This window comes from Sceloporus occidentalis, unplaced genomic scaffold (genome assembly GCF_023333645.1).
Source record: "Sceloporus occidentalis isolate IW3139 unplaced genomic scaffold, rSceOcc1.0.p SCAF_67, whole genome shotgun sequence".
NCBI classification, from domain to species: domain Eukaryota; kingdom Metazoa; phylum Chordata; class Lepidosauria; order Squamata; family Phrynosomatidae; genus Sceloporus; species Sceloporus occidentalis.
Genome location: NW_028317047.1, coordinates 4,596,380 through 4,617,237, shown reverse-complemented (window position 1 = coordinate 4,617,237; position 20,858 = coordinate 4,596,380). Strand labels below are relative to the sequence as shown.

At 41.2% G+C, this 20,858-nt stretch overlaps 1 non-coding gene across 1 annotated transcript; it reads left to right on the top strand.

The window, feature by feature from the left end:
* The first annotated feature begins 20,448 nt into the window (after positions 1-20,448).
* LOC149286669 (small nucleolar RNA SNORA35) lies at positions 20,449-20,578 on the top strand. The gene has a single exon (XR_016277593.1). It is a non-coding gene; the product is annotated as a small nucleolar RNA SNORA35 (small nucleolar RNA).
* The last annotated feature ends 280 nt before the right edge of the window (positions 20,579-20,858 follow it).

Here is a 20,858-nt window from a genome sequence, read left to right as displayed (position 1 = left end):
GGAGGCTAATACAATGAGAGAATTTAAACAGGCATGGGATAGACATAAAGCTATACTCACTATAGGAGCTGACCTGATAGAACTGATAGGATAGGACTGATAAACCCCCTACATCATCAGACTAGATGGGCCAAATGGTTCTTATCTGCTGTCTCACATAGCAGATAAGAACCATTTTTAGATTCTAGAATGGATGGAAATTAGGGTAGTAAAGGGGGGCAATGTGACCCTAGTAAGGTGAACCAGAGGCTGCCACCACCTCAGACCTGTCTCCGCTGGCCATTCCCCCCATGATTCAAGCATCCCAGGCAGCTGCTTGGGATGACCAAGCCCTGCACTTACATGCATATCCTGAATCAAGGACTCGGACTAGATGGTCCAAATGGTTCTTATCTGTCTCTATTTTATTTTTGTTTCTATTTTATTACAGTCATGACTACTGCCATGATGCCAATATGAAAAGCATTGTACCGGGAACAATTAGCAATGTAGTTTTTTTTGTTAAACCCAGAGGCGTATATAGGGTATGGCAGCCATGGCACGTGCCATGGGCGCCATCTCAAGGGGGGCGCCGGTGAGCGGCTTTTAAATGCCGCTCATCGGCATTTTTTTTTTTTTTTTTTTGATGCGGAGGAGAGAGAGGGGCGCCTAGCAACCGCTCGGCGCCCCTCATTCTCCTCCACGAGCCCTCTACCCCCGTCCCGGTGCCGGCATTTCATGCAGAGCTCTGCATGAAATGCCGGCACCAGAGAGCGGCTTTTAAACACTGATACGGAGGAGAGAGAGGGGCGCCTAGCAACCGCTCGGCGCCCCTCGTTCTCCCCCGCATCAAAAAAAAAGAAGACAGCGTTTAAAAGCCGCTCGCTGGTGCCCGCTGCTTCACTGCTGGGCGCCGAAATATGATGTCATATTACGGCGCTCAGCAGTGAAGCAGCGGGCACCAGCGAGCGGTGCAGGAAGACAGAAGCATCGTCCTCCCGTCGCTGGACTTCAAGGTGAGAGAGAAGGGGGGGGAGAGGGGTTAAAAAGTGATAAGGGAGGGAGTTAAAAAGTGATGAGGGAGGGAGGGAGTTAAAAAGTGATGAGGGAGGGAGGGAGTTAAAAAGTGATGAGGAAGGGAGGGAGTTAAAAAGTGATGAGGGAGGGAGGGGGTTAAAAAGTGATGAGGGAGGGAGGGGGTTAAAAAGTGATGAGGGAGGGAGGGGGTTAAAAAGTGATGAGGGAGGGGGTTAAAAAGTGATGAGGGAGGGAGGGGGTTAAAAAGTGATGAGGGAGGGAGGGAGTTAAAAAGTGACGAGGGAGGGAGGGGGTTAAAAAGTGATGAGGGAGGGAGTTAAAAAGTGACGAGGGAGGGAGGGGGTTAAAAAGTGATAAGGGAGAGGGGGTAGATATAAGTAAAGAGTGTGCATTAATGTGTGGATGCATTGAGTGAATGAGGGAGAGCATGAGTTAATGTGTGGATGAATTGTCTGAATGAGGGAGAGCATGAGTTAATGTGTGGATGAATTGTCTGAATGAGGGAGAGCATGAGTTAATGTGTGGATGAGTTGTCTTAATGAAAGTGTGAATTAGTGAGTGACTGTAAAAGTGTTTGTGTATCATAGATGTATAATTGTGGAAGGGCAAAGATGGCACTAGCAGGAGGTTTGAGCCTTGGGGACCAAGATGGCACAGGCAGGGTGTATATGGGACAAAGATGGCTCTGGCCGGACTGTTTGGGGACAAAGTTGACTTGTGCTGGGCTATTTGGCGACAAAGATTGCAAATTTTATGTGTGTAATCTGGGCGCTGGTCAGGTTCTATGTGGGCAGTGTGGATGCCAGGGCTGGCTTTGGGGTGTGCAACCTGTGATCTATGCCTGTAATTTAGGGGGTTTTAAATATACCTTTAATGCTGTGTTTTTATGTGAATTCCAATTGATCTTTACCTGCAAAGCTGGGTTTTTGTGTTATTCTGTAGATCCATATCTGCTATGCTATGTTTCCATACATTATTTATGTGTACCTGCAAATACAGGGTTAATATGTCTTATTCAGTTGATCTATACCTGCGATGCTACGTTTCATATATTATTATTGAATACCTGCAAATACAGGACTTGTATGTCTGATTCTGTTTATTTGATATATACCTTCAGTGCTGAGATCACAAGTGAATTTCAATTGATCTGGGTTTGTGTGTTGATCTATACCCGCTATCGGCTCAGGGACTAATATTTATATATATATATATATATATATATATATATATATATATATATAGGCAGCAGGGGCTAGTAAATGGGTTTTAGATATTTGGACAGGGGAGCAATTTCAGTGCTTGCCATAGGCGCTATTTTCAGTAGATACGCCTCTGGTTAAACCATATACGACTCATTTATGACTTTGATTCAATTTTCTTTTAAAAATATTTCCACAAATCGAAAACTCAAAGGTTAAATTGGTATTAGTACAGATTTAATTCAACACCATATGGTTTAGCCAACATAATCTACACAAATATTTTGCCAAATTTCCAAATCTCTTTTAAATTTGATTTGGATTATGATGTTGTGGTTTTGGTTCAGTGAAATTGACAGTAAAGTAACCAATCTTCTCAAAAATACTAGTCCCTAGGAGAGAGTGCTCATAAAAAGGCACTTTTGGCACTTTATATCGTAGTTAAACTGATTGCATTATGATAATAATAACTATTTCTCGTTTTGGTTTTAAGTTTTATGTTCTGTTAATGGATTTCCAAGTATGACAATTTACAACAAAAATATGAGCACAAATGAGTGAATCTTCTAGACCAAGGATACTGTTTTTTTATAACATTATAATGTTATATTTTTCGCTGCCTAGTCTAACGATTAAATTTGTTCTACAGAGCCTTTGTGCATTTATAAAAACACATTTTATTTTGATGTTTTTAAATCCATATTGACTATTTGACAAATAGCTGCTTCAATCTCTCTCTCTTACATACTAGATATCTGCATTTGTTTTCATACGAACTTTATTGTTAGCGAAAATTGACAGTTTCGTGAGTTTGTACGACTCAACAAAAAGAAGGGTGATCTCTGATGAAAAACATAAAACAAATTGCAAAAGTGACAAAAGTTTGTTTGAATTTGTTAGATCCGCTGCCACAGGTAGCCACCATTACAAGCCTTTTTGGTGCTCCTTGATGAGGTAACGTGGAAAGGACTGTGTGTAGGAGGGTACATGTCAATAACTGATAGGAAGACGTAGCAAAAAATTGATGTGATTGATGGCTCAAACAACCTGTGGGAGTTTTTCTTTACTATTTTTTACTCTGGCCAATCAGCATTTAAAAGGGGAAGGGAAAAGCATGAAATATATAAGTGTGCAATTTTAATTAATAGTTTAGTGCAGAAAATGTACTGTTGTGGGGTGGATTGGAGAAGCTGTAGTGACTACTGTAGTGCATTAAAGGGACTGCAGCAGACTGAGTAGAGTTCAGTTGATTAAGACAGGTGCCCATTTATGCTACCAACCAAACCTTTAATTTGTGGACAACTAATTATCTTTCTATAATATCATTTATTATTCTTCATTGATAAATATTTGTGACAAAACAGGCATTATAATATATAATATTTGGGAAATTCCGTCCTGCTCCACAGGGCTGCAGACACCTATTATCTGCCAGTGTCTGCCTGCCCACGCCCAGTGCTCTACTACTACTACCCCTACTGCTGCACCTTTTTCACCGTCCTTACTCTGGGGGAACCTTTTTTAATTTCTATAATGAAAGATGAGTCAAGAAGGTGTCAGGACCTCCCTCTTTTGGGAATACCCCCAAATGTTGTTCGGTATAAAAAAAGACCTCAAAATTCATTGTCCGAAAACAAGCACAACAAAAATGAAACAAAAAATTATATTTTGCTTGCTGTGCACATGACTATTAAATACTACAATTTGGGGTTCCTACTGATATCAGTTCAAGAGCACAATTCACTGGAAACTGCAGGTGCCGGAGTCTGAGTTTCCATCAAAAATGAAGAACTTGTAGAAATACTTCTACTATTTCTCTAAGGTACTCACTGAGATCTAAGGTAGAATGTGACAATTTAAGTGAGATGTGGCTTAGTTGCCCTTCAAATTCTGAAGGTTTCTCTTGGGGTGTCTGTAACCAACCTTCAATGGTTTAAAATGCCAATTTTCTCTCATTGTGCTACAATTTTATTTAAAGAAATACTTTTTAGCACTTACTGTACTGCTAACAATATTTCAGTGGTAAGAAAAAGTAAATAAACCCTTTGGAATTACCTGCATTAACTTCATAAAATGTGATCTGATGTACATCTAAGTCACAAATATAGACAACATAATGTGGTTAAGCTAATAACACATAACAATGATAATCATTCATGTCTTTATTAAACATACTGTACCCACTAAACATTCACAGCACTGGTTTAAAAAGTAAGCTAACCCTTGGATTAATAACCGGTCGAACCTCCTTTGCCCAACCTTATTCTTAGGGTGTCTGGTGTGAATGGCTCTCTTGGAAGTCATTCCACAGCATTTCTAATGTGTTAAGGTCTGGGCTTGAATGGGCCACACCAAAAGATGTATTTTCTTTTTTTAAGCCATTCTGTAGTTATTTACTTCAATGTTTAGGGTCATCGTCCTGCTGCATCACCCAGCTTCTACTGAGCTTCAGCTGGCAGATAGCCATCCTGACATTTATCATGGTTCCTTGATAAAATTGGGAATTCATTGTCCCCTCATTTTTACCTCATTAAGCATTCTGCATTGTGCCCTTGAATCATCTTGGCTGGGTGGCCACTTCTAGCGAGAGCAGGCACAGTAATAAATAATTTGGCTGATGAATATGTAAAGTCTTTTATATTACTTTGTAACTCTTTCAAGCTTTATGCAATCAACAATTCTTGATTGTAAGTCTTCTGAGATTTATTTTTTGTAAGGCATGGTTCAAGGAGTAGAAAACTCAAAATGTGTTTTTTTTTTAATGTCAAAGTAGCTCTAAAACACACCTCCAATTGTGTTCCATTGATTTGACTCTGGGTTTGCCAATTCCTGATTCCAGTTTAGCTTTTGTTAAAGTGATTAGCCTAGAGCAGGGGTGTCCAAGTTTTTTCTGCGATGGGCCACTTCATCAGAAATGTATGAGTGTGTGGGCTGCACTCATTTTTCACTGAGAGAAAATATGGCCTTTTAGCTTTATCATGCATTTTAATAGAGGGTTAATTTGGCGATAACAAAAAAAGCGGTGGAAACGTTTTTTTGATCAAATTTTATGGTCATTCTATCACTACTAAATTACTTAAACAGTAAAACAAAGTCAGTCCACAAACCATTTAAAATAAGTTTAGCCAAATAAAGCTGCACAAGGCTGGAGCACACTGTGGTACAAGCTGGATTTAAGCTGGCTGACGCACATTGGAGGAAGGGCCTGATTAAGAGCATCTCGGGCCTGGTGCTGAGGATTTTGGTGGCCATTTTATGGAAATAAATAAAATAGACAGAATCTTAACTCCTCGGCATCGATGTGTACTGGATAAAGATGACATCAGTGCTCGGCAGAAAATATAGGATAGAATCTTATGTGTCATCACACACGGGACATCTGAAGCCACAATTTAGTGCCACTAAAATAACTAAATATCATAAAACCTTTACTTTTCCTCTCACTGATTTCTGGGCCAAGAAAGTTTTGTCCTCTGCACTGACTACAAATTCAGGAGGGTGTTTTATCTCTGGATAAGTAAAACTTAAATAGTACTATTTATTCCTGCAGTGCCAGGAAACAGAAGACCAAATACACACCAGGGCTCTGCCACACCGACGCCCAAACACACACACACCAGGACAGGATCTGCCACACTGACCCCCAAACACACACCAGGACAGGTTCTGCCACACCGACCCCAAAACACACACACCAGGACAAGCTCTGCCACACAGACACCCATACATACACACACACCAGGACGGGCTCTGCCGCACCGACACCCAAACACACACACCAGGACAGGCTCTGCCACACCGACACCCAAACACACACCAGGACAGGCTCTGCCACACATACAGCCAGACACACGCACACCAGGGCAAGCATACACACCAGGACAGGCTCTGCCACACAGATGCCAAAACACACACCGGGATGGGCTCTGCCATACCGACACCCAAACACACGCCAGGACAGGCTCTGCCACACCGACACCCAAACACACACACACACACACACACACACACCAGGACAGGCTCTGCCACACCGACACACACCAGCTCTCTTCCGATGTGAAGACCCTCTCCTTGCCACGAGGAACACCTTCTGTGTGCCTGCCCCCTCGAACGTTGTGTGTTCTGTGCGGCTGCCCGGTATTGTGCTCCAGCCCTGCACATATGACATGAGGACGTCTTACACAAAATCAAGCTAATCTGCATAGGGAGTGAGACAAGTACTTTTGTTTTTTTGTGTGTTTTTTTGTGTGTTTGGGTAGAGGGCTTGATTACATGGCAGGAAGCGTGGGGAGGAGTCAAGTAAATGCTCGCCTAGGGCCCAATCAACAATAAAGATGGCTTGATTACAGTATCTATACATCAGAAGGAAACTAACTCATCGTAATACTCCTAAAAAATTTCACAGGATTTGGTTTTTGTGTCAATTTAAGAATGTAAATGTTCTTGTTGTAGTTCAGCTAATTACCCTGACATCCACATTTATATGCAATAAGCTCTGCTGCAATGATCCCTTTATGTTTATACAATGATCACCAGTGCACCTTATGGTTGACATAACCCTTGCACGAACTAGAAGAACTCTCATTTAACAAAATCTGGGTCATGTTTATTCACATGACTAATAGGTACAATCAAAACCTCTGCTACTCTTGCACACATATTGCCGGTGTAGAAACACAGGTTATAGTGACTACTGCACCCAGTCATGAATAAGTACAGGTTGTCCATTCATGCATTCAAAAGGCTCATTTGTTCAGGTTTAGACTAAAGGTTCTTGTTCTTTGACTTACTTTTTTTCTCTACCTACTTAAAAAGAATAATACAACATCACTCATTACTGGTAAAGCAAAAAATATGCAATCCGAATTAGTTTATTTTTTAATGATACTTAATTCTTTGAAGATCTCAATACCATTCCCTTCATAAGTATTAAAATAAATAGCACACTTTTTATAGTATCAAGACATTTTGGGCCCTATATATCAGAGACACTGGAGCAATTTGGCGCCAACAACAGGAAATTCCTTTGGTTTTTATGATTATTCCTTTACATTTCCTACTTTCCCTCAGATTTCCCTCTATTTTGACTTAATGAAAACTGCCTATAACCGTCTTAACTTCAGAAATAATATTTTAATCATACTGATAATTTCTAGTTGCAAAGGCTACCAAAAAGTCTCAGTACCAGAAAAGACACTGACAATTGCAAACTATATTTAATCTAAATTTGTTCTTCTTAAAAAAGTCTGCCTCATTAAAACAAATTTTTCTCTCAGAAAGCAAAATTCAACTAATTTTATATGGGTCTAATTAAAGTAGATACAACTTTCCCCTTCTTGCTTAAGCTGTTGGAAGACATTGCAAATTTAAGCAAGGCCCCAAAAGAAGTTAACATAATATTATAGAAGATTTGAATATTAAATATTTGTCCAATGCCAAGAGATGAAAAAATTGTCTAATTTAGAATTTTTCCATGCAGTACTATGGCCAGCAATGCCTACCCAAAAAAGAGTCACAATTTTGGGTGATCCCGAGTTAGTGGCATCAATGCCGGGGGGACCACTAGAGAACCCAGGATTCAAGGATGTTATGTTCCAAAAAGTGACCTGATCCATCATTGGGACCCTGAGCAGCAGTGTCAGGAACATCCCCATGAATAGTCCGCACAGTAGCCAGGCCAGAGTGGCAGAGCCATGGCTGGGTAAACCCTGGTTCTAAGGATTAGTAATAAAACCAAGTTTTCCAAAATTAGCTCCCTTTCTGTAGCTACCTCTCATTGTGACCCACCATGATCCCAGTATAACCCCAAAAGAGCGACGTGGTAGGGCTACAGATGCCCATAGCGACTCAGTTTCAAATATTGCCGGGCATCACCTTGGTTCCCAGCTGCCACACAGTTCCATGGATTTGCGTCTAGGACATGGTCACCAAAATCAGGAATCTGCACACACTCCCCACAGGAACTCAGGTGCTTAGCTGTGCCAGGAAGGGACATGGTCAGGCGCATGGAGCATTTCTGCCCATTTATAGCCCCATAGCCACCTAGTCCATGGTCTGGTTATGGCAGACCTGACAGGTTTTTCCTGGTCACCCTGAGCCCCCCAATCCATCAGTGCCCAAACTCAAACCTACCCCATGTGTCAGTAGGCTCAGGAGGATATCGTGACACTAATTGGTAAATGTATCTTAGTCTGCTCTGGCAGTGAAAGAGTTAAGAATAAAAGAAAAAAATTGTCCTGGATTACCGTGAATGTCTGAAGAAAATGGCAAGATAAACATTAAGGTAATAGAATAACAAATTACTTTTTTTACTAGCACAGTAACTAGTTAGCATGTCTGGGGAAAACCCGTGGTGTCAGGGGGTCTGAAATGTGAAAGAACATTTAATGCTCTCCTGTTTGCAAAGGTTCACTGGTGTGGTTGTAGACTGAATCGTCTTTCAATGCGCAATATCTGTTTGTTTTTTAATTAGGCTAAGCATGGTGCTTAGCACGTACTTAAGACGCATTTCTTAATTCCACAAACAACGTAACACTGAGGTGTACAAAGTATAAAACTGGAGCTGCCCTCACCAAAATTCTACTTGTTAAATAATACAAAGTTAGGTCCTTAAAACCTATATAACATTTTTAATAGCATAATATACAGAATGCATGTATCCTATGGAAAGTAAACCAGAAACTCATTATAGAAAATATTTCATACAGTGTCTTTTGACCCAGAATGGTCATGTATTAAACTGAGCAAATGCCTGGTGAGTGGATCACTTATCTTCACTGATGCTTGCATGGTAGATCCCGTCTGACTCCCGAGTGTCTAGATAGATAGAGTGAGGTTTTTTTTCTTCGTAATCACAATACAACAGATCAGATAATGTAGAAGAGTAATCAGATTGTAAACGAAAAGGAGGGCTGTTAGCCCACTAGTATAGTGATCCAACAAACCTTTGTCATTTGGTACAATATCAGACACTGTTCACCAAAAGGATCTGCTCAGACCCTATAAAACAAGCACAGAAAGATTTTGTCAAGGGATCGGCTGAATTTAATACAGACACCCTGACAGCTATATTAGGAACTCCAAAATCCCAAAATAGATTAAAAAATCTTAAACTTAGAGATGCCCAGAAGGCAAACGTCCCTTTACCAGCATCTCCCGATGAAGCATGAGTCAAAACAGCATTGCTGTCAGAGGTCAAACAGACTACAATCAATGTTAGGGTCATTATACAAGGTTAAATAAAGAGTAGGCAGTCATAACAAGAACGCACAAAAGCACACTCCAGGACAGGCCACAATGCAACCTTTGAGTGTTAGAAGGTTGCAGTCCATGATGCGCCAGTTCAAGGGGCATATAATGATTACAGTAATTACTTGCAAAACATTAATCATTCATACTTCTAACAACTAGAGTATAAACACTATTAAAATATACTAATCAATGGTATGTAGGAGCTTTTAGCATGTCATGCATGTCATGGATTCAACTGATAAAATGTATGGTGTATGAATGTATGGTGTATGAAGCTTGTGTGTGTGTGAATATATATATATATATATATACAGGGGAGGGCTGGCAGCCTAAGGCCTGGGGGGCAAGTCTAGTCAACTGGCCCGTTGCACCATCAAAGCGGCTGCGAGCGACATTGAAAGCGGCCGTCGTGCGGCAGTCACTCCACCAGCGCCTAATGAAATTAAAGTGGCCGGCGTGCACGCACCGCATGCCTCAGCTCTTCATCCCACCACTTTTAAGACGTGGGAAGAGGAGCTGAGGCATGGCCATTGGGTCTGACAGCCGCATGATGCAGGGGGGTACCTAGAGTATTTGGCACCTGTGGCAGACCCTGTATGTGGCACCCCCACACACACACACACACTTTAAAACTGCATAGTTTCTATGGTTAGGCAAACATTGACAGGGGTACAGCATATTTGTTATCATTATATGCTTAGGGATTATGCGGTACCACCGTCAATGTGTGCCTATACATTGAGCCAGACACTGACAACCCCTATCACTATATACTAAGCCAAACATTGATGTGGTGTAGGCTTACCACTTTAGTGACTGGCAAAGTATATAGTAGGGATGCAACGAAATGAAAATTCTGGACTGAAACTAAAAATTCAGCATTCACTTGGCCAAAACTGAAAAAAAAAACCAAAAAAAACCCTTTAAAATACTTTATTAAAAGTAACACCAAAATTAGACAAAAAAATCAACAACAATATTAACATATATATACACACAAACACACATATATATAACAACAATCACAATCCTATCATGCCCAGGTTCTAGCATGTGCTGGCTGACTTAGCATGATAGGAGTGTGATTGCTGTTTTCAATTATATATATATATATATATATATATTAATACTGTCATTGAATTATTCTGTCCAATAAAAGTGTTAACACACCGAAGTTGGACCAAAAAATAATTTATAACAGCAATCACACTCCTATCATGCCTAGGCAGCCACTACATGCTGGAATCTGGGCATGAAAGGAATGTGATTACGGACTCCCTATGCCAAGCTATCCCCCAACACTTACACATCCATGCTATCTGAAACCCTCATTCACAAACATTCAGCATAACACCCATCACTCTCACACACTTACATTCAGCATAACACCCATCACTCTCACACACTTACATTCAGCATAACACCCATAACTCTCACACACTTACATTCAGCATAACACCCATCACTCTCACACACTTACATTCAGCATAACACCCATAACCTCACACACTTACATTCAGCATAACACCCATCACTCTCACACACTTACATTCAGCATAACACCCATCACTCTCACACACTTACATTCAGCATAACACCCATCACTCTCACACACTTACTAATCCACTCTTTCCTACCTTTTCTTCTTTCACTCTCACTTTTCCTCCTCCTCCTCTTCTTCTTCTTCCTGTCCTTCCGGTGCACTGAGCGCGGAAGACGGTGGGCGTGGCTTCAATGTTGTGCCGCGCGCATCGTTTCTGGAGGCGTGCCGGCATGGTGGCACCCCTCAGATGAGCGGCAGCCGGGGCGGACCGCCCCCCTCCCCCCCACGCCAGGTACGCATGACGGCCGCATTCAATCCTGCTCGCAGTCCGCCCCTGTATATATATATATATATATTTAGGGAGAAAGTTGTTGAGGGGAAATACATTTGGATTGCTTTAGTAAATAGCAGCCTGCTTTTTGCCAGTTAAAAGAAGATCCCAGAAAAATATGTTGTTTTCTTAAAGGATCTGCTGCTAACATCTTGGTGCCAGATACCACAACACACCTTCAGAGGTGTAGTGGAGTCCATGATGGGTTAAGGCTGTTTTGGCTGCAAAAGGGGGACCTACACAACATTAAGCAGGTGGTTAGAGTGTTATAACTGCATAGTCTTCTAGGGTAGGATTAATAAGCAAATACCTGTTTTATTTGCACACTCCTTGTCAGGGTTACATAAACAAAAGAAACAAATAAACATAAACAAATCATTGCCCTTTTCAGCACTTACATCTTACCAATATAAATATCATTTTAAAGATAATATCTTACCAATTATCTTTAAAAGCAGCCTGGCAGCATCTTCCCCTGCTCTGCTCACAAATGTCTCCCATTGGCTCTAGACTTCACCTCTCGCAGTCCTTAGAAAATATGGACCAGACTTTTCAGTACATAAACACCCTGTCAGAGGGACGGAGAACCGGCCCACCTCGCTCTTCTGTATACTCCACTCCAGGGACCCAAATATACCCAAATATTACACTATACTCTACCTAGGACTGTACCTTCCCACTATACAGGTGAGTAACTGTAAAACTTTGGGTTCAAAATACACACCTCTGGGGTATACATATAAATTAGACAAGGACCTGATGACAGCCGTGGTAAAGTACCGGGGCCTGAAATAAGAACTAGAGAATATGTGGAAGGTGAAGGCCAAAGTGGTCCCGGTGGTCATAGGAGCACTCAGGGCACCTCTGTCCAGAAGAATGCAGTGCTAGGAACAGCTAAGATACTGCACAGAACCCGCAAACTCCCAGGCCTCTGGTAGAGGACCGGAGGTAGAAGAAAACACATACCACCCATAGGGGTGAGAAGATTTTTTTTATATGACATAGTATATCCACTAATAAGAACTTTCTTTTTAATTTGTTGATGAATGACCTCCCATATTGCATTGAGAAACATGTCTTTGTATTTGCAAAATTAGGTAGGATAATAGAGCATAAGCTTGATGTTGCTTCTCTCAGGAGGTTTTAGACAGAGTAGGGGACAGGGCCGGCAAGTGGCAAATGGCGTTCAAGTTATGCATTACGGGAAAATAATAACAATTCAACATTTTTACTATTATTATCTGTTATTTATATAGCGCCAACAATTTACGCAGCACTTAATACAATACATATATTCAAGGGGTAAGACAGGATGAGAATTGACAGACTAAGACAAACTAATACATTAGGTGGAGAGAGCCCTGCTCGCAAGCTTACAATCTTGAGGGAATGGGGTGACAAACATAAGGCACAGAGAAAGAGTGAGACGTAGTATGGTGGTTGTATCAATGACAAGGAAGTTCTAGCAGCTAAGATGGTATGCTTCTGTGAAGAAGTGAGTTTTGAGATGTTTCTTGAATGTTGGGAGGATGAATGCTGAAGGTTCCTTGGGAGTAGATTCCAGAGATATGGGGCAGCCTGAGTAAAATCTTGTAGACGGGAAAAGGAAGAGACGATAAGTGAGGAGGAGAGACTTAGCCCATGGGAAGAATGTAAGGATCAAGTAGGAGAGTATTTGCTTATGAGGGTAGAAATGTATGGAGGAGCAGTGTTATGGAGGGACTTATATGTTAGTACCAGGATTTTACATTTAATTCTAAAGGTAATAGGGAGCCAGTGGAGAGTTTCACAGAGTGGGGAAGCAGAAGAGGAGCAGCGTGCAAGGAAGACAAGCCTAGCAGCAGCATTTAGGACAGACTGTAGAGGAGAGAGTCGAGACACTGGAATGCCAACCAGAAGAGTGTTGCAGTAGTCAAGATGGGAAATGATAGATGAATGAACAAGAGTTTTTATGGATTCTTGGGTGAGGAATGGGTGGATGTGAGAGATGTTTTTTAGGTGCAAGCGCAGGATCTGGCGAGGGACTGAATGTGAGGGATGAAGGAGAGGTTAGAGTCAAGAATGACCCAAACTTCGACCCAAGCATCGGGCCTACTTAGTAGGAGACATAGTAGTGTTGTTAATGGTGATAGAGAATTCAGGGAGTGGAGTGGAGATCAAAGGAGGGAAGATAATGAGTTCAGGCTTGGAAAGATTAAGTTTCAGATAGGGTTGTGACATCCATGAAGAAATGTCAGACAAGCAATTGGTAATAAGGGACATGAGAGATGAAGAGACATCAGGAGAAGACAGATACATTTGGGTATCATCTGCACATAGATGAAACTGGAGGCCAAATTAGTTGATTAGTTTGCCAAGAGATGAAGTATAAAGAGAGAACAGCAGAGGGCCAAGGACTGAACCTTGGGGGACGCCAACCGAAAGTGGAAGGGGTGATGATGTCTTGCCAGAGAAGCTGACAGAGAAGGAACGGTTAGATAGATATGAGGAGATCCAGGAGAGAGGTGTATCTTGAATCAAGAAGAAGGTGGTGATCAACAGTATCAAAAAAAGGCTGCTGCGTCTAAGCAGGAAAGGGTTAAAGAAGGTAAGAGAGGTTATAGTGAGGCTGACAGTTGAGTAATGGTATTATCTGGTTACGGCTTACAAATATGAGGTGAGCGCTGCAAGTTTGTTTTGTTAGGGGTTAGCACTGGAGAAAAGGTTAGAAGGCGGTGATCAGACAGAGGGAAGGGAGAGACGGAGAAATCTGAAAGGGAGCATGATCTGGTGAAAACCAGATCAAGTGAGTGTCCCTCAATGTATGTAGGGGAATTAGTCCATTGAGAAAGACCAGAAGAGGATGTCAGGGAAAGGAGTTTGGATGTCAAGGAAAGGAATATTAAAGTCCCCCATAAAGACAGGGGATATTAGGAGAGAGAAAGAAAGGGAGCCAGGCAGAAAGGTGGTCAAAGAACTGTGAGGTAGGACCTGGAGGACGATATATTACTGCAATTTGAAGAGAGAGTAGAGAGAAAAGACAGATTGTGTGAACCTCAAAGGAACAGAATGAGAGGGCTTGGTATATGCTGGAAGGTGCAGTGAGGTGGTATCTCCCTGGGAAAAACTACTAAGGAGACTGGTTTAGGAATAGTTTTAGGCAACAGACTTAACTAAAGTATCTACTGTGAGACAGCTGCAAAGACCATTAAGATATTTGCATGTATAAAATGGGGCATGGATTATATTACTATATATATATATATATATTATATTACTATATAATATATATATATATATATATATATATATATATAGGACTGGAAGACCTTAGTTATGAAAAGAGATTAAAAATGTTGATCTATACACTAGAAAAATGGTGTCTTATAGGGGATATAATGTGGTGCATTTCTGGGCACTAGTCCTTCAAAAGAACATTATAGAACTATATAATATATATGATATAATAGGACTGTAAGACCTTAGTTATGAAGAGAGACTAAAAAAAAAAAAAAAAGGTCATCCTCTGAGACTAGAAGAGTGAAGATTTCATACAAAACAATGGAAGGGATTCTTTACAGTAAGGCTAATAAAGGTATGGAATTCACTGCCAAGAGATGTGGTGCTATTAAATACAATGAATGCCTACAAAAATGCTCTGGATATTTTAAGCCTTCTTTTGGATCATAAGCAGGAAAGATAGGGAGAAGGGTTGAACATGGACTTTTTTAACCATAATTACTGACTAATGTTACTTTTTATGTAATTGCTTGCCTTGGGAGTTTTCGGGATATACTTTTTTGTTTGTCTATACCTAAACACCCATTATTACTAGAGATATCAATTAACTGTGAAATAATTTACTGCTGTACTTTAGAACGTTCTTGTTTGGAACCAGAAACCTCAGGTTTTATTAGTTATATGTACTTGGTTAACCCATCAACCATCAGCCTTGCTATGCAATATGTAATATAGTACCCTAAAAAAACCTGGTATTCCTGTATTTGCTGGTGGCCAAACTCCTATTATATTAACCCCATCTTTTCTCAGTGTATATATGGATAAGTGTTCTGTTCTTTTTGTCTTGATGCCATTTAAAGTGACACGCTTAAATTATTGGGTTAATTATTGTAATTTCATAATCTATTATGTTATAATATACTGATGAGTAAAACAACCTTTACAATGATCCCAGGTTAATAAAAGGAGTAAAGCCAGTCTTTTTTACAAAAATGTTTGTATATTTTTTTAATGGCTTGTGCAAACTTTGGTTGAAGCACAACACAAAGTTTAGGTTGTGCTCAAGGTGGTGTGGTATATCATACTAAATTGTGTAGTTTATAGTTGTAAAACAATAACTGTATATAAATTTAAGACATGGATAAAATGTTCTAAATTAACAAATGCATCTTAAATTGTAGCAAATTATATTAAGGATGCCTAATTTAAAACGTTACCATTTGGGCTACTGGTGTGAAAACTAGAGCTTTTCACATTTTTTAACAGGTTCAGAGTAACTTATAAATCGTTCATTCACCTCCATTTAATTTTTTAAGCATTAGTGGAACAAGACTTTTTACAGTAACATGTTTTTTTCTTATTTCTAGATCTCACCCTGAAGATTTAAAACCATACATTCTTTCATGTAATAACCTTGTATAAGAGACCATGTGAAATAATTGATCCTTCTTGGTAGTTATTTAACTCACTTAACTGCTTTATGGAACTTTGTTTTTCTGTACCCACAAGGAGTCACAATCTATCTTCTGTTTCCTAAATATTTTCAGCCGTGACTGACAAAATGCAGCTTCTCTACCTGGCAGTACTTACTGTGACGCTAAGAACAGTCACTGTGAAGGAGCATGAAATGTTACGCACTTAAGTGATTTGAACTGGCTTTCAGCAGCTGAATTTTTTGCAAAGTGTTCTTTCATCTGTTCCAGTCAAAGTGCAAACAACATACAAAAATAAACCAGCCAAAATGAAATACACCATTTCTGAAGGTGCTGTATATTAGGGTTAAATTTCCAGCAGCATGCAGTAAAGCCTGCTTTATAATACACAGTAGCGTTGTATGTGCCATAGGTGTATAGCAAGCAGACTCATGAACCTTGCACATTTGTCTATTATTATAAGCTACGCTCAATTTATGCTAAATATTCTACAGTTGATAGTTGATAATCCTGAAAAATACTACTCTTTAATGTATATATATATATTCTATATTAATTTATATATATATATATATATATATATATTATGTATATGTACCGTATTTGCTCGATTATAAGACAAGGTTTTTTCCAGAGCAAATGCTCTGAAAAATACCCCTCGTCTTATAATCGGGGTCGTCTTATAATCAGACCTCAACTAGCTCTGACTATGAGACTAAGATCCAGATCCCCCGCAGTGATGCAGGGGACCTGGATCCTCCTGCTCCCCCCAACTTACCGGTGCTTCTGAGTCCCAGTGCTTAGTCCGGGCAGCGTGTAGAGCTCTACTCTATTCAGAGTTCCCCGTGATCTCTGACAGCCGGAGAAGGTCTGCGCGATGGATGCAGACAACCCCCGCTGCTAGCCGCACCTCCTCCCGGCTGCAGCGGAAGTTGTCTACGCGAATCGCGTAGAGCTCTACACGCTGCCTGGACTACGCACCGGGGACTCAGAAGCTCCGGTAAGTTTGGAGGAGGGAGGGGGAGGGAGTGTTAAATGGGGGGCATAAGGCATTTCTGGAGGCAGAGTGTTCTGTGAAATGCCTTTTAACCCCCTTAATGCCACTCTGCCTCCAGAAATGCCCTTTAACCCTCTATACGCCACTCTGCCTCCTGAAATGCCTTATACCTCCCTATATGCCACTCTTCCCCATAATATGCCTTTAAACCCCCTAAATGTCAGAGTGGCATATAGGGGTATAAGGCAATTCTGGAGGCAGAGTGGCACATAGGGGGTCAAAAGGCATATCATGGGGCACAGTGGCATATAGGGGGTATAAGGCAAGCCAGGGGGGCAGATGTGGGGGGGCAGGTTGGAAAAAAAAGGAAAATAAAAACAAAATATTTTTCTCAATCATAGCTTTGATTAAAAAAAATTTGTTCACATAGTTTACATGAATTAACATTTACTGGTAAAACTTTTTTCCTATAGGGTCGTCTTATATTCAGGCTTTTTCTTTTTTTTCATAAATCAATATTCAGATTTTGGGGGGTCATCTTATAATCAGGGTCGTCTTATAATCGAGCAAATATGGTATATATATATATATATATATATATATATATATATATATATATAAATATATATATCACCACACAGGTATGATTTGCCCTATATATATGTTTTAGTAGGCGTGGTTACTATATAATGTATAGAATAAATACCGGTATTTGTTTCCTTAACCCCTTCGTGACAATTGCCGGTCCGGGCACGTCACTGAAAATCGTGACGATTATGACAATTGACGTGCCAGGACCGGCACGTCTTTAAACGGGTGAAAAAATCGATCCGTGATCGATTTTTTCACTCAAACGGTGTTGCTCTAATGCCTCGACATCGAGGCATTGAGCAACACCAAAAAAAACATTCCCGCCCCCCCCCGATCGCTCCTAGGAGCAAAAAAAAAACATGTTTGAAAGACTGCACGTCTTTCAAACATGGCGGCGCCCGCCGCCGAAAAACGGGTTTAGGAAGCGATCGCGAGTCGCTTCCTTTGCTTAGCTGGTGTTGCTAAGATGCCTCAGTATCGAGGCATCTTTGCAACACCTGTTTAGCAAAGGAAGCGACTCGCGATCGCTTCCTAAATGCTCAACTTACCTTCCCGGTGCCGGTGTCTTCGAAACACACGCGGTGTTTCAAGATGGCGGCGCCCATCAAGCCGGGGGGCGGAGCCTGCTGACATCATCGGGGGGGTGTTGCTGGATGTCATGGACATCCAGTGAATAACACCCCTAGTGGTCAGATCACTCATAAGAGTGATCATGATTTGATAAATCAAAGGCAATGTTTTCTAAACATTGCCTTTGATCAGTATTGGATCTGCCCCCCTCCTTCACTTGCTTCTAGTGAGGGAGAGAGACAGATCGGTGTGTTCTGGTATTTCAGGTATTCCCTAATAAAAATATATATATATTGATCCAAAGGCTCTTATAAGAGCCACCCATATAATATTAACCCCTTCATTGCCATTGATCACTGCATAAACAGTGATCTTGCATAGTGGCAATTGTTTTTGGGTTTGTTTTTTTTTACATGTTTTTTTACTTTTTTTAGTTTTTTTTACTTTTTTTAGGTTTTTTTTTTATTTTTTATTATAGCCATTAACCCTTTCCTTCCCCACTATTTTTGCTGCAATTCTTACCATGCAGCGGTATACGGCTGAGGAGGCGTATGCCTTTTTGGCCACAGATTCTGAGGCCACTGATACAGCGTCAGATTTTGACGTTGGTCAGTTCACAGATACATCTAGTGATGTATCTGTGGCTGTTAGGACGCCTACCACACGTAGTCGTGGCAGTGCACCAGAGGCATGGGTAGCGCCTAATAGGTACAAGCCAGCTATCCCTCCTTTTTCTGGAATTCCTGGCATCAATATTGATGTTACAGGATTCACTCCACTGCAATTTGTGCAGGTTTTTTTGGGAGACGATGTCTTGGGAGACATTGTCACACAAACAAACATTTATGCCCAGCAGCACCGTGCTGCTAGCCCTAATTCTTTTTGGGCAAAACAGCCATGGACTCCCATTGACGTGCCAGAATTTCTTAAATTCTGGGCACTCACAATGTTAATGGGCATTATAAAAAAGCCCTCCATCCGCTCCTACTGGAGCACCAGCCCCATCTTTAGTACCCCCATTTTTGCCCAAACTATAACTAGGCAAAGGTATGAAATGATTCTTCGTTTCATGCATTTTAGCGACAACAGCCTGTGCCCCCCTAAGGAGGACCCCCAGTTTGATAGGCTGTACAAAATCCGCCCCCTGATTACCCATCTCGCTGCCAGGTTTCCAGAGGTTTATACACCTGGAAAGAATATCTGCGTGGATGAATCCCTAATGAAATATAAAGGAAGGTTGGGATTCAAGCAGTATATTCCTTCCAAGCGCTCCAGGTATGGAGTGAAGGTGTATAAGCTCTGCGAGAGCGAGACAGGATATACTCATGCCTTCCGGGTATACGAGGGTAAGGATAGCTACCTTGACCCTCCAGGTTGCCCAGATCATCTGGGCACCAGTGCCAAGATTGTTTGGGACCTAATATTCCCCCTTATGAACAAAGGCTACCACTTGTATGTAGATAACTTCTATACAAGCGTCCCTTTGTTCAAGCTGCTGTATTGTTTCGATACGGTAGCTTGCGGTTCTATAAAAAAGAACCGCTTGGGTTTCCCACAACGCCTGGTACGAACCCGGCTAGGAAAGGGGGAGACCTCAGCTCTACGCCAAGAGGAGCTTTTGGCATTGAAGTTCAAGGACAGAAAAGAGGTGTGCATGCTGAGCACCATCCACGATGAGAGAACCGTGGAGGTTTCTGTCCGTGGCAGAGCTGGGGTCACTACAAAGCCAGTGTGCATCAGGGCCTATAACAAGCACATGGGTGGAGTTGATCTGTCAGATCAACTCCTACAGCCCTACCTCATTATGAGGAAGACAAAGGCCTGGTACAAGAAGGTTGCAATTTATCTAATGCAAATTGCAACCTATAACGCTTTTTTGCTGCACAAAAAAGCAGACACTGGGCTGAAGCTGTCTTTTTTGCAGTTTCAGCTCGAAGTAATTTCAGGTATCTTGTACCGTGATGCACCTGGTCCCGAAGTAGTGATGGGAACCAACAGAATTGGGGCTACCCATTTTATTTTTAAAATCCCCCCTACAGCAAAGAAGCAGAATCCCCAAAAGAGATGCAGGGTATGCTACAGCAGGGGGCAAAGAAAGGACACCACATTTTACTGTCCAGATTGCCCTGGAAAACCTGCACTCTGTGTCGGTGACTGCTTCAAGCTGTATCACACAGTTTCCCATTTTTAATTTTTTTTTTGTTCCTGCTCCATTTTTGTATTTTTTTTTAATTTTTTGTTACATTTACTGTTTTTTAGCTTTTATTTGCTCCACCATTTTTAAGCGTTTTTATTTGCACTGTCAAGTGACCCCTGTGTCCATTCCGTGGCATGAGGGACCACTTAAGGTGCTAGATCAAATCCCTTCTTGGAGATAGGCCAGGCTTTCTTGTAACCTGTCCCTACTGATAGTTGGGTACAAGCATTTTTCTTTACCCAGATGTAAAATTCCTACTGAATTTGAATTGCTCATGTTCCAAATGTGGCCCTTTTGCCCCCAAACAATCTGACAAACCCATGCATGTGGGGTATCAATGTACTCAGGAGATGTTGCTGGACACATATCTGGGTGTTGTGTGACAGTGACATATACCAGGAGCTGTAATTTCACACCTGAAGTACAAAGTATGTGAAAAAAACACCAAAAACAATTACTATCCCAAACTTTGACAAGGGTTGGTGGTAGGATTAGTGCATGGAAAGG